The 14,623-nt window shown below is 33.3% G+C and overlaps 1 long non-coding RNA gene across 1 annotated transcript; it reads right to left on the bottom strand.

Annotated features, from left to right (window-relative positions):
- Positions 1-2,940: 2,940 nt before the first annotated feature.
- Positions 2,941-14,278, bottom strand: LOC134243338 (uncharacterized). Its single transcript, XR_009987009.1, has 4 exons — positions 14,193-14,278; positions 13,505-13,563; positions 13,279-13,410; positions 2,941-2,994 (listed from the first exon to the last, which is right to left on the bottom strand). It is a non-coding gene; the product is annotated as an uncharacterized LOC134243338 (long non-coding RNA).
- Between the last annotated feature and the right edge of the window lie 345 nt (positions 14,279-14,623).

The following is a 14,623-nucleotide window of genomic DNA, read 5'->3' as shown; positions in this document are numbered from 1 at the left end:
TAAAAAAAATATAAACGCGATTTCAATATACACTTTCACTTAATTTGTTACTATTTAAAAAATGAAATATGTTATCTTTTTTTACTTTGTATATTACGTTATATATATATATATATATATATATATATATATATATATATATATATATATATATATATATATATATATATATATATATATATATATATATATATATATATATATATATATATATATATATAAGCACTAAAAATGACCAACGACACGAACAATAGACAAAGGCTCTACAGTTGTAGTAATGGATAAAGAGACTTACATGGCGGAAGCCCAAAGACAACTCTCAGACGAACGTTTCTATAAGAAACTGGACTCTGACCCTACTAAAGAATTCTCCACCGCCATTACCAAAACTCTTGACGATATGTTTGAGAAAAATGAGATTGGTATCAACGTCTATGAGACCTTAAATCCTATTGACTGTAGACCAGGACAATTTTATCTGCTTCCTAAAATACACAAAGAAGGCATGCCAGGTCGCCCCATAGTCAGCGCAATTGGACACCCCACGGAGAAAATTTCTGAATTCATTGATTTACATCTCCGTCCACACGTAGAGAATTTGCCATCCTATCTCAAGGACACCACGGACTACATTAACAAGACGCCCTCTACTGGCCTCCCAAATCATACCCTCCTCGTGACTATGGACGTCACATCTTTGTACACCAATATTCCACACGATGAGGGTATCGAAGCCTGTAGAGAAGTCTGGGATAGTAGGTCCATACAAATTCCTTCTACAGAGTCCCTTGCTAAGCTCCTTGAACATGTTCTCAAGTTCAACAACTTCATGTTTAATGGAGAACATTACCTGCAGGTTAATGGCACTGCTATGGGTACGAAAATGGCACCGTCTTATGCCAATGTCTTCATGGGCAGACTGGAACGCAACTTGTTACTTCAAGCACCATTTAGGCCCAATAGCTGGTTGCGTTTCATAGACGATATAGAGATGAAGTGGGTGGAATGTCGCGAGAGCCTCGAGGCATTCATTACGTTTGCCAACACCTTTCATCAATCGATCAAATTTACAGTAGACGTATCTAATTCGAAAAACATATTCCTAGATACTACATCTACCCTGATTGATGGTGAAATCGAATTCAGTCTCCACACCAAACCCACAGACTCCCACCTATATCTTATGCCCTCTAGCTGTCATCCCCCACACACTTTTAAGGGAGTGCCTAAGGGTCTAGCCACCAGAATTCGACGCATCTGTTCGTCCCCTGCCTTATATCAGGAGCAAAGTGGTCTTCTTAAGTCCCACTTATGCAAAAGAGGCTACAATGCCCGCACCGTACAAACAGCTATTGATGAGATGGCGGGACATGACAGGCAAAACCTATTACGCTACAAGGAGAAAGACAATAGCGGCAGGGTCCCTCTGGTAACCACATACCATCCCGTCCTTAAGAACCTTAGCGGTATCCTTCAAAAGAACCTACCAATTCTCCATTCAAATAAACGAATGGCAGAGGTCTTTAAGGAACCCCCATTGGCTGCATACAGACGCCCAAGGAACCTAAAGGACATGGTAGTAAGAACCAGACTGGACAACCCATTACCTAACGGGGGCTTTAAAACTTGCTCTGACAGAAGATGTCTTCTTTGCAAGCACAGCACTGACACAGACAGTTTTAACAGCCCTGTTACAGGCCGCAGCTACAAAATACTAGGGAATTTGTCCTGTCATACTGACAACTGCATTTATCTCATCAGTTGCAAAGTTTGCTCCAAACAGTATATTGGTGAAACAGGAGATCTCCGCAGGAGAGTCAATAACCACCGTTCGACCACTAGGACCAAAAAACTCAATGAACCCGTTGGGGAACATTTCAACCTTGAGGGTCACAAATGGGAGGACATGACAGTAGTGGTGATTGACCATAACCCAAGATGGACAGATGCTCAGAGAAAAAGCAAAGAAAAGTTCTGGATGCACAGATTGAAGTCATTCCGCCCTAATGGTATTAACAAACTGAATGACTTCACCAGAATGAACGTAAACTAGACCCAATTCCTGATGATACTAAACAAGATTATTCTCTCAATTTAGTGTAAACTCTACAGTTAATTTGCGTCACCAACTCTCGAACAACTCTCATAACTATGTATTGCTTACACCTTTGTTAATTATTTTTTCCCGGTAATAAGTCCTTAAATATTTCAAAATTTATAATTGATCATAATTCATATGTTTAAATATCCCTGCTATATTATTTTTCTTCTATTATTCTTTATTAAGTAAAGTTACGCCATTTTGAGAGAATGAAACAATGTACGATTTACTGATTGTCGTAATTAATTAGCATAATTAATTCGTTCAATTATGTAAATCGCACTTCGCCCGAGTATACCCGATAGACCGGACGCATTTCATAGCGGTCCGGATTTCTTTCTTTATTAGTGTTTTTAAAAATTTCCAATTCATCATGTAATTAAGTATGTAAATATCTAGTGTTTAGTAGTTTAGTAGTAGTGCTAGTTGTTTTTGTTTCTCTTTTTCCTTTGTTCTTATGACTTTTTAACTTTTTTCTTTGTCCTGAGGAAGGGACAGGGCGTCCCGAAAATTTGACAATTTCTATTGTTCGTGTCGTTGGTCATTTTTAGTGCTTTATATAAATTTCCATCCGTGACCTTGTATCTACTTGGTAGATCCGACATTTAGGATATACAGTGTTGTTGGTTTTTTAGTGCTTTATATATATATATATATATATATATATATATATATATATATATATATATATATATATATATATATATATATATATATATATATTTATATATATATAATTGTAAAATACAATAGATGCTTACGTTCCTTGCAGCCTTCTGCGGGATCACAGTTTTCTTTTGGACATAGACATTTCCCGTCAAGACATCGACGTCCATAATCAGGGTAGGTACAGACGTACTTACAGTCTGGTCCAAAGGTCCCGGATGGACATGCTGGAAGCAGATATAAGGATTAATGTACAATGCATAATTACTGTTTGGTATTTCTAAATATTTTACTTTATATCCATATATGTAATGAAATTCAAGACGTTGTTTGAAAAAGATGATTGAAATACACATCCTGAGGTTGGGTAGAAGGAGTTGTAATGCTTCATTTCTACATAAATATATTTAACTTACGAACACATTTTCCATCCAGAACATGATAGTCAGCACAACATGATGTTGCTTCACCGGTTCTACAAACATTGTACATATATAACAAACTGAACAAAAGTCAGAATCACTATTCAAAGTAAAAGGATTCTACTAAAGCATTGATTATTTTATCACTTTTTGTTACGTTTTACAACTACATAAGCACCATTTGACCTGTTTCAAAATAATATTTATGATAAAAAGATATCTTACTTTAAGCAATTCTCCGTTGCTGATGAGTGAAGAAGAATAACAGTAACTATTGTTAATCTATTTATCAAAATTTTGTGGACCATTTTTGGTCATTGTGAGTAATCCGCCATATATATGATTGAGATGATATCGTTTGAAGTATTATTTAAGGAAGTTATTATGCAAAAAAGCTTTTAAGCTTTCTGATTTAACACTCTAACTTATTTAGCTCATGAATAACATGTTCATAATCCAAAGAGGACAACTCCCAAACAAAGTATTTTCCGTGATATTTTATTTATCGGGATCTATGTTCCAGATGTTTCTCTCCCCTAACGGAATTTTCAGACCTCACTTCTGGATTGAGCTGATTGATACCATTCAAAACATCTCAATAAACAAACATTGTTATCATTGTGTAAATGAAAAACTATGCATTCAGGAAACAGATATATGCATATGATTCCTTATATACCAGTCGGTATATCGCTCGCTCAGTGAGCAGAAGGTCAAGGTTTTAACCTTTGACAGAGAGAACAGAATAGGTAACAATTGTTCCTTTACCAATCACTCGGTTATCTGAAATAAAATTGAGGGTTGTTCGGATGATACCTTAAATTTCTCGCCCCCGTACGTATAACAGTAGGCGTCGCTAAGATCTCTCACTTCTCAATTTTACTTTAATGTAAATGTGAAGTTATTCATTGGCATACTAAAACGTGACATATGAGTTTAATTATCTTTCAAGGGATTGTATACTAAAATAAACGAATGATAAACAATTAAATATTTTACTGATTTTGAGAATGCATGTCTCATAAATTACCTATCCGTACCTTGCAAAGTTGCTTTTAGTTATTTAAATTAATTTATGGATGTTAAGGAAATTAATCATTATGCATGAAATATAACAGCATTCAATCCCAAAAGTCAATACAAGACAGGAGCAGAGCAAACACGAACCTCTAAAACATCAGAAGTAGGATCAGGTGCCATGGAGGAGTGAGCATCTCCTGCCGACCAGTCACACCCGCCGTGTGATCCTTGTCATGATCGGAAAATAACGGAAAAATCCGTCGTCAATTTAGTGTATAAATAATGGAATAAGAATTAGTATGAAAAACGTCAGGCAGCATTTGACTCAATTGCTGGCAAGGTCATTGTATCGACCATAGAACTTACGAAATTATGACTTTATATGAAACAGCTTAAATTCTTGTTTTATCAACTTGTCTGTCAATAATTTACCCCCTTTGTGAAATTGTTCATACGTAGAGCATGCTCTTGTGTATCAAATCAACTGAGATATTTAAACTTCGTATGCAGGTTATGAGGGTAAATTGTTGCAAAAATAAGGGAAGTTGACGATAGAAAGTTTAGTTAATCACGTTTATCATAGAATTCGGTTGTAAAATTACCATTAAGGTCTTTTTCAAGTAAAATATTCAAGTATAAAACAGATGTGTTAGACTCTGTGGTATCTTTTATCTCAAGCTTCCCAAGATTTATCGAATTGACATAGGAATGGATTGATTGATTGTATAGTGTTTAACGTCCCTCTCCAGAATATTTCAATGATATGGAGACGTCACCATTGCCGGTGAAGGGCTGCAAATTTAGGCCTGTGCTCGGCACTTACGGCCTTTGAGCAGAGAGGGATCTTTATCGTGCCACACCTGCTGTGACACGGGGCCTCGGTTTATACGGTCTCATCCGAATGACCGCCCATTTAGTCGCCTTTTACGACAAGCAAGGGGGTACTGAGGACCTATTCTAACCCGCATCCCCACGGGGGACTTAGGAATTGAAATTACCATTGTTAATTGACAGCATGTCGTCGATATATCTAAATGTCGTGTTGAAGGCCACAGGAAGTGTTTTCTTCTTTTCATGTATAAGATTTTGCACTAATTCCGCTTCATATGAATAGAAAAATAGGCCTGCTTATAACGGAGCGCATTTGGCATCCATGGAAATTCCAACAGATTTTGGAAGAACTGTTCTCCAAAAACCACATACATGTAGATATTGAGAATCAGAAACTCAAGCATCTTTTTTTTGTCAACTTCAGAGTACTTATGTGTGCAGTCAGAATGTGTTTTAACAAAATGATTTGCAAATGACCAATGAACAAGTATGTAAATTTACGAGTTCTATTATTATTGAAAAAGCAGCTGTTGATGATATCAAAGAGCGTGGACTTTAATTTATCCTGGGAAATGGTTGTGTATAAAGTTAAAAAGTCGTAAGTTTTTAAGCTGTTGATTTTGGTAAAAAATCTTGTGATTTCATATTGGCCAAAAGTTCTTAGGAATTTTTGAGTATCCACAACTGATTCACACCACGTCTTGAATATATTGTTCACAGTACTCTTGAAGATTCTCATTTACTACTGTTTATATCTTAGAGAGGAGTAAAAAAAAGAGACTTGGTTGAACATTTACTGGAACACGTGATATGTATCTTCCTTTGTAAGAATTTCATAAAGTTTTGGTATCCAATATAGATATCGTAAATCATGCAAATTCATTTTGTTTGTTTGGAATAGAAAAAAATTTCAAAAATTAAATATGATTTAGAGGAATTTCTTCCTTTCTAGAAAGGAATTTATGAGTATAAGTTGGATTACATGTACCACTTGTAAAAAAAAAAAATTAGATCCTCTACAATACTTTTTCTATGATGAGCCTTACAAACAAGAAAAATGTTGTATTATGTCTTGTCAGCAGGGACCAGTACGTACTGATTATGTTTTCCATCTAATTCAGTAGTAATTTGAAGAGGCAAAATCAATTGGGATATTAAAAAATTTCAAAACTTAACCCCGTAAACACATGATCAGGGTATTTGACTGCATAAGTTCGGAAGTTGACGATTGAAAAAATATTCTTCATGTTTATCAAAAAGATTTGTTGTTTGATTATCATTAATGATTTTTTCTATTAAAAATGTGTCAGACCCTGTGGTATCATTTATTTCGAGCTAAAATGGATTAATCAAATGGAAATAATCACAGTTAGTTGTAAACATGTCGTCGATATATCTTCATTTCGGGTTGAAGACAGTACGTGATTTCTTCTTTTGTAGTAAAAGATTTTGAACATATTTTATTTCATATGACTAATTAGCAATATATTTTGCTACCGCCAGATAATTTTGTGGCGGAAACACAATTAACTAGCGGTTGCCACATAAAATTCTCGTGGTAACAAGAGAAAATTTTATTTGCTTGTTATGTTCCAGAAATGAAATTGATGATGAATTTCTCTATTTTTGTTTTATTGTTATGATTTTATTTCTTCTACTCGGCACATAACGGCTTCTGTACAACAGAAATCACCGGAATGCAAAAGTTACTATATAACAAGTTTATTGCCAAAAAATAAATATTTATTTTAATTAGTTACACTTGTCATACGTTATCATCAGTGGTATAGTTTTGCAATATAAATACCTTTTAGTGTTTTTAAGTAATAATTCTCTTCTTGATTGCACACTATTTCTGTTCTTATTATTCTCCTTGGAGTCAAAGCGCTTATTTATTGAAATATTTTTACATTTGGTCTTTACAGAAAATACACAATAAAACTCACGTTCTGTTAATTTCCTGAACATTGTATGAAGTATGAGGTTCAACGTGTGCGTGCATGCATCAAATCTTAAGTATATATGAACTATTGAACGATATCTTACTGATACATGTACATTAAGTTTTTCCTTAAATTGCTACATCGTCAGAAAAATATTCTACATCACCAATACTTTCGTGAAACATATTTCACTTCTGTTCTTTCTGTTTAGTTTTTGATTCAATAATATTTTTGTGCGGTCTAAAATGAATGCTTACTCCATATGGCATGCAAGCCATCTTTAAGATTGTAGGAGTCAGTGTTTAAATTGTTTCATTAACCAGCAATCTTCATATTTCATTAAAAAAATAAATTGAAAGAAAAAAAACGTTTTTATTATTGACTCATTCAAAACATAACAGAAACACTTAAATTATAACTTCATAGTTTGTTAGATATTTCGTGGATAGATAAACATTCATCACTAATGTGAAAAAGATAGCTTGTCCTTTTGTACAACATAATTTTAAATAATAAGCAGTCACTTTCCATAAGAAATTCCGTTTCAAATATAAAATTTTCCTTGTGACAAGGCTTTCTCGCATAATCACCAGTGTTAGATTGACTTGTACGGTGTGAGAAAGCAGTGTGAGATTTTTCTGTCTCACATTGTGTATAACTACGCCGCGAACGATTTAACGTAAACATCCCGTCTTTATATGAAGAAAAATAATCATTCATTACATACTTGTGTAGAAATAGTGAAATTCTACCGAGGAGCCAAGATTCACGGTCTAGGACTCGGCAGAGCCTCGTCCTAGACTGTGAATTTTGTCCCCTCGGTGGAATTTCACTATCCCACACTCGTAGTAATGAATTATTCTATTACTCTTGTACAATATCTTTAGTAGACGTATCTTTTTCAGTGTTTTCGGCTGACATGGGAACATAGTCCTCCTCTTGTCTTTCTTTACTCATATCAATGTACCCGCTGACTTGGGCAGGGGTTTTTCCCATTCCTTTTGGTGGGTTTTGAGTATTGCTTTTGTCTTTTCTCATTTATATCTCTGTATCGGCATTATCATCATCTTCGAGTATCTTCTGCATTGAAACCGTGGATATCACAGCTCTCTCCTCTTTCGACAAACCTTGCCTGGGCGGAAGTGGTGTATACTTTGCCCCATCTTTCTTTGATTGATCGATTAGTTCGTAAATTTCAAATTCATTTAGTGATTTACTTTTGTCCTCCGTCACTCCACCTTCGTCAATTTCACAGTAAGTATCCACATGTCGTTGGCTTATCGGATGAGAGCCTCGCTTTGATTGTTTCTGAGGTTTGATTTTACCTTTCAGTTGAAATACTTTTACTACAATTAGTAGGCAGACGATAAGAACACCAATTATAGAGATGACTGTCATAACTGCAGCAGAACCGGTGTAAAGACGAATAATGACCCCCATCGAATAATGACCGGGGGTCATTTTTCGACAGCGAAAAATGACCCCCGGTCATTATTCGACGTAGAAAAATGACCCTTTTGCCTGTAGAAAAAGTGTCACTTCCCTAAAAATTTGCAGAACCCACGTGAAGAAAAATGACCCCCGTAGAAAAATGACCCCCTGTAGATTAAAGCTAAAATATTTAGGGGGCAAAAAAAATTGGATAAAGAAGCATATTGGCCAAAATGCTCACCTGAGCTTATTGGGAACAAACTGATAATATGTTGATCTCAAAACATTATACAATTATAGCTATATTTTAAGGTAAATGCAATGATTCAGAATCTAAAGGAGTAAAAGATTTATCAAGCCTTAAGGGTTAGGTAAACATTGTTTTTTGATGGTGGAAATCATCGAACTGACAGAAAAAATCAGCAGTATTATATATTATTATATCCTCCGCTTGAAAAGCGGGAGGGTATATTGTGATTGGGATGTCCGTCCGTCCGTCTGTTACGCTTTGAGGTATCCATCTCTTATCCGCAAATCCTCATATATAAAAAGATGTGTTTGTGAAACAGCTATGCCCCTGTATGGCAACATAGCGAAGATTAAACTTTGTTAAATGCAATTTAAATATATTGTTACCCAAAGTAGGGTCTTCTCACAAGAAATACAACTGCAAAATAGGAAAGCCCTAGCACCACTTGTTCAAAAGTAATGGCTAAGTATAAGTTTTTGAAAGGTAGGTCAAACTCAAAGGTCAAAGTTGATGATTTCTTAAGAAAATGTTTAATATAACAAGGATTACATATGTGAAGTATGAATACCCTAGCCCTTACTGTTCAAAAGTTATGGCCAAGGTAAAAAAAAAATCATAAGTACGGAAAACTCCAAGGTCAAGGTTAAAAGGTCAAGGTTTTTAGTATCCAATGAAAGGTAATGCCAAAAACTACATATTTAAAGTATGAGAGTACTAGTATCTACCGTTTAAAAGTTATGGCCAAAGTAAAAATTTGGCATTTTTGTGTAAAATGGGACAAACTCCAAGGTAAAGGTCAAAAGGTCAAATTTGGTGGTACCCAAAGTAAGGTCTTGTCACAAGGAATATACATATTAAATATGAAAGTAATAGCTCTAATTAATGAAAAGTTATGGTAAAGGTTAAGGTTTTTGTGGACAAACAAACCGCCAGATAGACAGGCGGACATACAGACGAACACGATAAAACTATATACCCCCGAATCTTCGATTACTGGGACATAAAAAGAAATGGTCTTCAATTAACTTTTCATATTAATATACATTATAAAGAAGACGTTACAACAATGAAAATGTTTGTTCTGATTTTCATATTAAATTCTCTGAAAATTATACTCAGAACTGAGAAGGGTGGAGTAAAACATGAAATTAAGGTAGAACCTTTGTCGGAAAAGTCTTTGTCACAAGATTTTCAAACTTTTCAAAATGATAAAGAGCAAGAGCCATCTTATGCATAAAATGGCCCTGTACTTATATCAATTAATTAACTATCACCCTCTTTCCCATTTCATATGTCAAAATAAAGTAGACACTTGGTGCTTTCATCTTCTATAATAAAATTTCGTTTTGCGAATCCAGATATTGGAAGACAGGTTTTAGAAATTTCAATGTTCTTGAAATTTGCAGAAAAAATGCATATTTGACTACCTTCGGCAAAGAATTAAATTATGAGCACAGCCCACGATCCAAAAAATAAAACATGTTTTTTTATCTTTAGAATTAGAGCTTTCATTATGTATATTTGGGATCAGAGGTTGTGCTCTGTATAAAATATTGAAAAAATGCTTCAACTTTAGGTCATTTTCAAAGGAATTTACAGGATATGATGAAAATGACGCATTTTATGACGTCATAATGCATTGACTAGATGGGACATTACGTCACCAGTAATAGATATGTAGTCACCAACTCTCCAAGTGATAAATACTGCATTTGCAACCTAAACTGAGCGGTTTTTATTTTTCGGAAATTCTCAGGGCCAAATAAGGCCCAACATGACTCTTGCTCTTAGTACTTGCTTATCAATCAGTTAAGATATCATGATATGTTTCCTTGTTTTTTAATCTAGAACAGGCTGTGAAACTTGGTATGGTATTTACATACTGCGACTTCACATTTTCAAATATTTTTAGGGGTACTTGTCATAAAGGGAATATGAAAAATCACAAAAATACTTCTTCAAATATCGTCGTTTATAAACTTTTTTAACTGAGTAATATTAAACAATATTTTATCAAGAATAATTTCTTTTTTATTCAATTAACATAAAAGATAAGTCCACCATTAAAAAAAATAGTCAAATGAACTCTATTATTTTTAGTCAATTATTCACCCTATATTTGTAAATATTTTTTTTAGACGTCTTTGTCACAATGTTTTCAATCTTTAATATGATGAAGAACATAGCCAAATGATTACAAAAAATGATTAAAATATATACCTTTCCCCTCTAACTAATGAAAGATAGGCTATTTACCGATACTCATATTCTTGACCTTTTTGCACTTACACGGGATTTAATAATGTTACTTTCAGATTAAATATTCATCAGAAATTGTACTTTTTCTTTAAAAAGATCATATTTAATAGAAAAATTGTAATCAAACATCAAGAATATGAATAGGTAACACATAATTGTTAAAAGGAATGCACATCATTTCATTATAGATATCACAAAAATGTACACACGATCAAACGATCTACAACACGTACATCTTTGACTTAGACACATTTTATCAAGATATTACACTATATAGCTGGCAACTAAAGATTTCTTACGATTTATACATTCCTTCAAAATGGTTACATACCATTCAAATTATTACGAAAGTTGTATGTACATTGTAATTTCATTACACTAGATAGTCTTGGGTTTGTCAACTTCAGGTCTAGATCTAGTAAATAAAAAGTGCCTACATATTTTCTCTTTTTCCAGAAATATATTGCCATTAAGCATTATAAACCAAAAAATATATGAATTGAATCAAGATTATGTTGGCATGATTGAATTCTGTGAATTTCAAAATGCAGTTTGACGTCTTAATGGGTTAGCACAGGTTTAACACATTTACAAGTTATGATGTCATACGAAGTAGGTTCTACGTTAAAAGAAATGTAATGAATACTGTGTGCTAAATCAAAAGTTTATGTCTATATGTATAGTTTTTGCATTAGAATGACTGTGTATTTTACACTAGCCCATAGCTTTACAGAGCATATTTTTAGGTCTTATACTTACCCCACCCCTTTCTTATTTAGGAGGAAGTCGATATTGAACAAAAGCAAAAAAACCAAATTACCTTTATTTTTCTATAAGAAGGAATTAAAAATAAGCTAAAAATAATCTACTATTCTACAAATTTTTAACTGTTACTTTGCCACAATACTTTCAAGTAAACCCCCACCAACATTTAAAGTATGCTTTAATCATGGCGAAGTAAATTATGATATGATAGTACTTGTGTGAAGGCTTAACTTCATTTCAATATTTTATCTAGAGCCTCTTTCAGATTATTGAAAAGTATAGAGTTTTATTTATATTTTTGCTTTTCATTTATTTTCATTTTTTTGTTTTGATTTAACGTAATTTTCTTTTTTTGGGGGGTGGGGGGGGGGGGTAAAAATTTCTTCCTCTTTCATTGTCAAATAGAATTTGCCAAACATAAACAAACTAAAAGTTGAATTGACGGAAAATTTAATTTTTCCCATTAAAGAGTATTTAAGCCTGATTTTTGCATGGTTTGATTTCTAAAAACAAGTGGAATATCATTCTTTAAGCAAACATTATAAGGAGGAATATTAAAAAGAAATTTTATTTACTTGACAATTAAAGAATCTCTTTTCAAACACAATTTTAGCATTAAAAGACTACGTGAATCTCTTAATTATTTCATACGACTTTTTGTATTTTTCTTGTTACACAAAATGTAAAAATTAGTTTCGCTGTAAAAAAGATATCAAAGAGTGTATATTTTGTATCACTTTAAAGGGGGTCATTTTTCAATGGGGGTCATTATTTTATAGGACTAACATATAAAATAATGACCCCCTAGGACCCTTTTTCTACAAAAAATGATTTTGTTCTACGGGTGGGGGTCATTTTTTGTCGTTGAAAAATGACCCCCGGTCATTATTCGATGGGGGTCATTATTCGTCTTTACACCGGCTTTATTATCTCCAGACGTATTAGAACCCGTTTTTTCATCTGCAGACTCTTGACCAAATTTAAGGACTTCTACTTCCCTGTGAATAGCACTATTGCTTGATTTTCCAAGAGCAGTCCTATTATTTGATTGTGAAAGGCAAACCGGTGGCGGACATCTCTTTGTCTTTTAATGCTAAACAAAGAAATCAACAAAAATATTTTCTTTGGTTTAAACGCTCTTAGACGTAGTACAATTGATAATTCTTATACCATTCTTCTTTGTAAATGTTTAGATATAACAAAGACAGGTTCTAAAAGCTAACAAATGAAACGGGCATTGAAGATACATGTTTAACGTCTGTAGACAAGCATATATGCTACAATACTTTATAATATTGCAAACGAGAAGAGTAGAGCAAAACAAAAATTATGATATTATGATCCTACAATATGTCATTCATAAACAATACATCATTAGGAATGTTAATTGATATCATAGCTTAGAATTAAGAGTTATGAAAATGCATGAATCTCGGTACAAGAATGATCCATCTAAACCACTGCTCAGCAAGTGCCTTTGAATTTTGAGTCCTTCACCAACTGGTGGAGTCTCAGCAATGAAAAATTCTCGAAGAAGAGACTTAAAACAGATATATAAAGTTTATAAACAATAATGATTAGTAAACTCACAATTTCTGCAGCCGGTCTTTGAATCACACAAGTCTGGAGGACATTGACAATTACCCTCCAAACATCGGTGACCATACGATGGATAGGGACATATGTGACTACAGTTTGGTCCAAACAGTCCAACTGGACAAGCTTCAGGAAAGAACAACAGTCTTAAATTTATTATCTTAACATATTTCTTTAACTTCAAACACTTAAATTATTACCATCAAAATGAAATACTAACGAACACAGTTTCCATTGAATACATAGTAATCTGCACAACATAACGAAGATGTCTTCGATCTACAAAAAAAAACCCAAAAAATAAACCAAAACAACAACACTCCATTCTCTTCTACTATCATCATTATTATCATTTATACACATTTTTTAAAATTCTTTAAATAAATTTGGTATGTATATTATCTTCATAATAAATTCCTTGGCCTGTTATGACCATGCACACTTTTCATATTTTTCAGGATTAAACAAATTCTCTACGTATGAACAATTTCTAAAACGATGTGAATTTATTGACAAGCCAGTTGTTTAAACAAGAATATCAGCAGTCTCGTTTGAAGTCATCATTTCGTAAGTTCTATGGTCGATACAATGATCTTGTCAGCAAATACAATTTATTTGCTGGGGCTAATTTGAGTCAAATGCTGACTGATGTTTTTCATACTAATTGTTAGTCCATTATTTATACACTGAATTGACGATGGATTTTCCGTTATTTCCCGATCATGACAGTGAGCACACGGCGGATGTGACCGGTCGGCAGAGGATGTTTACTCCTCCACAGCACCTGATCCCATCTGATGTTTTGGAGGTTCGTGATTGCTCTGCTCCTATTTTGTATTGTTTTATGGACTTTGATATTGAATACTATATGTTATCTCTATATCCTTCTTATAAAGATATTATCTTACTTTTAACAATTTTTGATTTCAAATATTTTTTCAAAAGAAAGGAAAATCGTAATCCAATGAACAAACAAAACCATGACTTTGGAAATAGAATTATAAGTAAATAAATAAATACAAGTAAAATTGTAACTGAAATACATTTAAGACAAGTTCAATTGAGGAAATAATTAATATCAATAGTTATCCTTGATACAAGCAATTGTTACAGATTTTAAACATAACATTCCCTTCAATTTTAATAGCCACTTTATTTTTGGCCATTAGTTTCGCACATTTCAAAATAGAATTTCCATTAAATGTCTAGTACTTTAAAAGCAACTAAAACTATTTTCAAAAATTTGCTTTGAATTTTTGTAGAGTTTTTTTTTAAACATCCCTAATTTTCATTGTAAGTTATGACGAAGATGAAAGTGTGTTACCTCAATCGAAGTAAA

This window comes from Saccostrea cucullata, unplaced genomic scaffold, assembly GCF_032062105.1.
Source record: "Saccostrea cucullata isolate Sc308-1 unplaced genomic scaffold, CSIRO_AGI_Scuc_v1 ctg2592, whole genome shotgun sequence".
NCBI lineage: Eukaryota > Metazoa > Mollusca > Bivalvia > Ostreida > Ostreidae > Saccostrea > Saccostrea cuccullata.
This window is presented reverse-complemented; position numbering and strand designations above follow the sequence as displayed.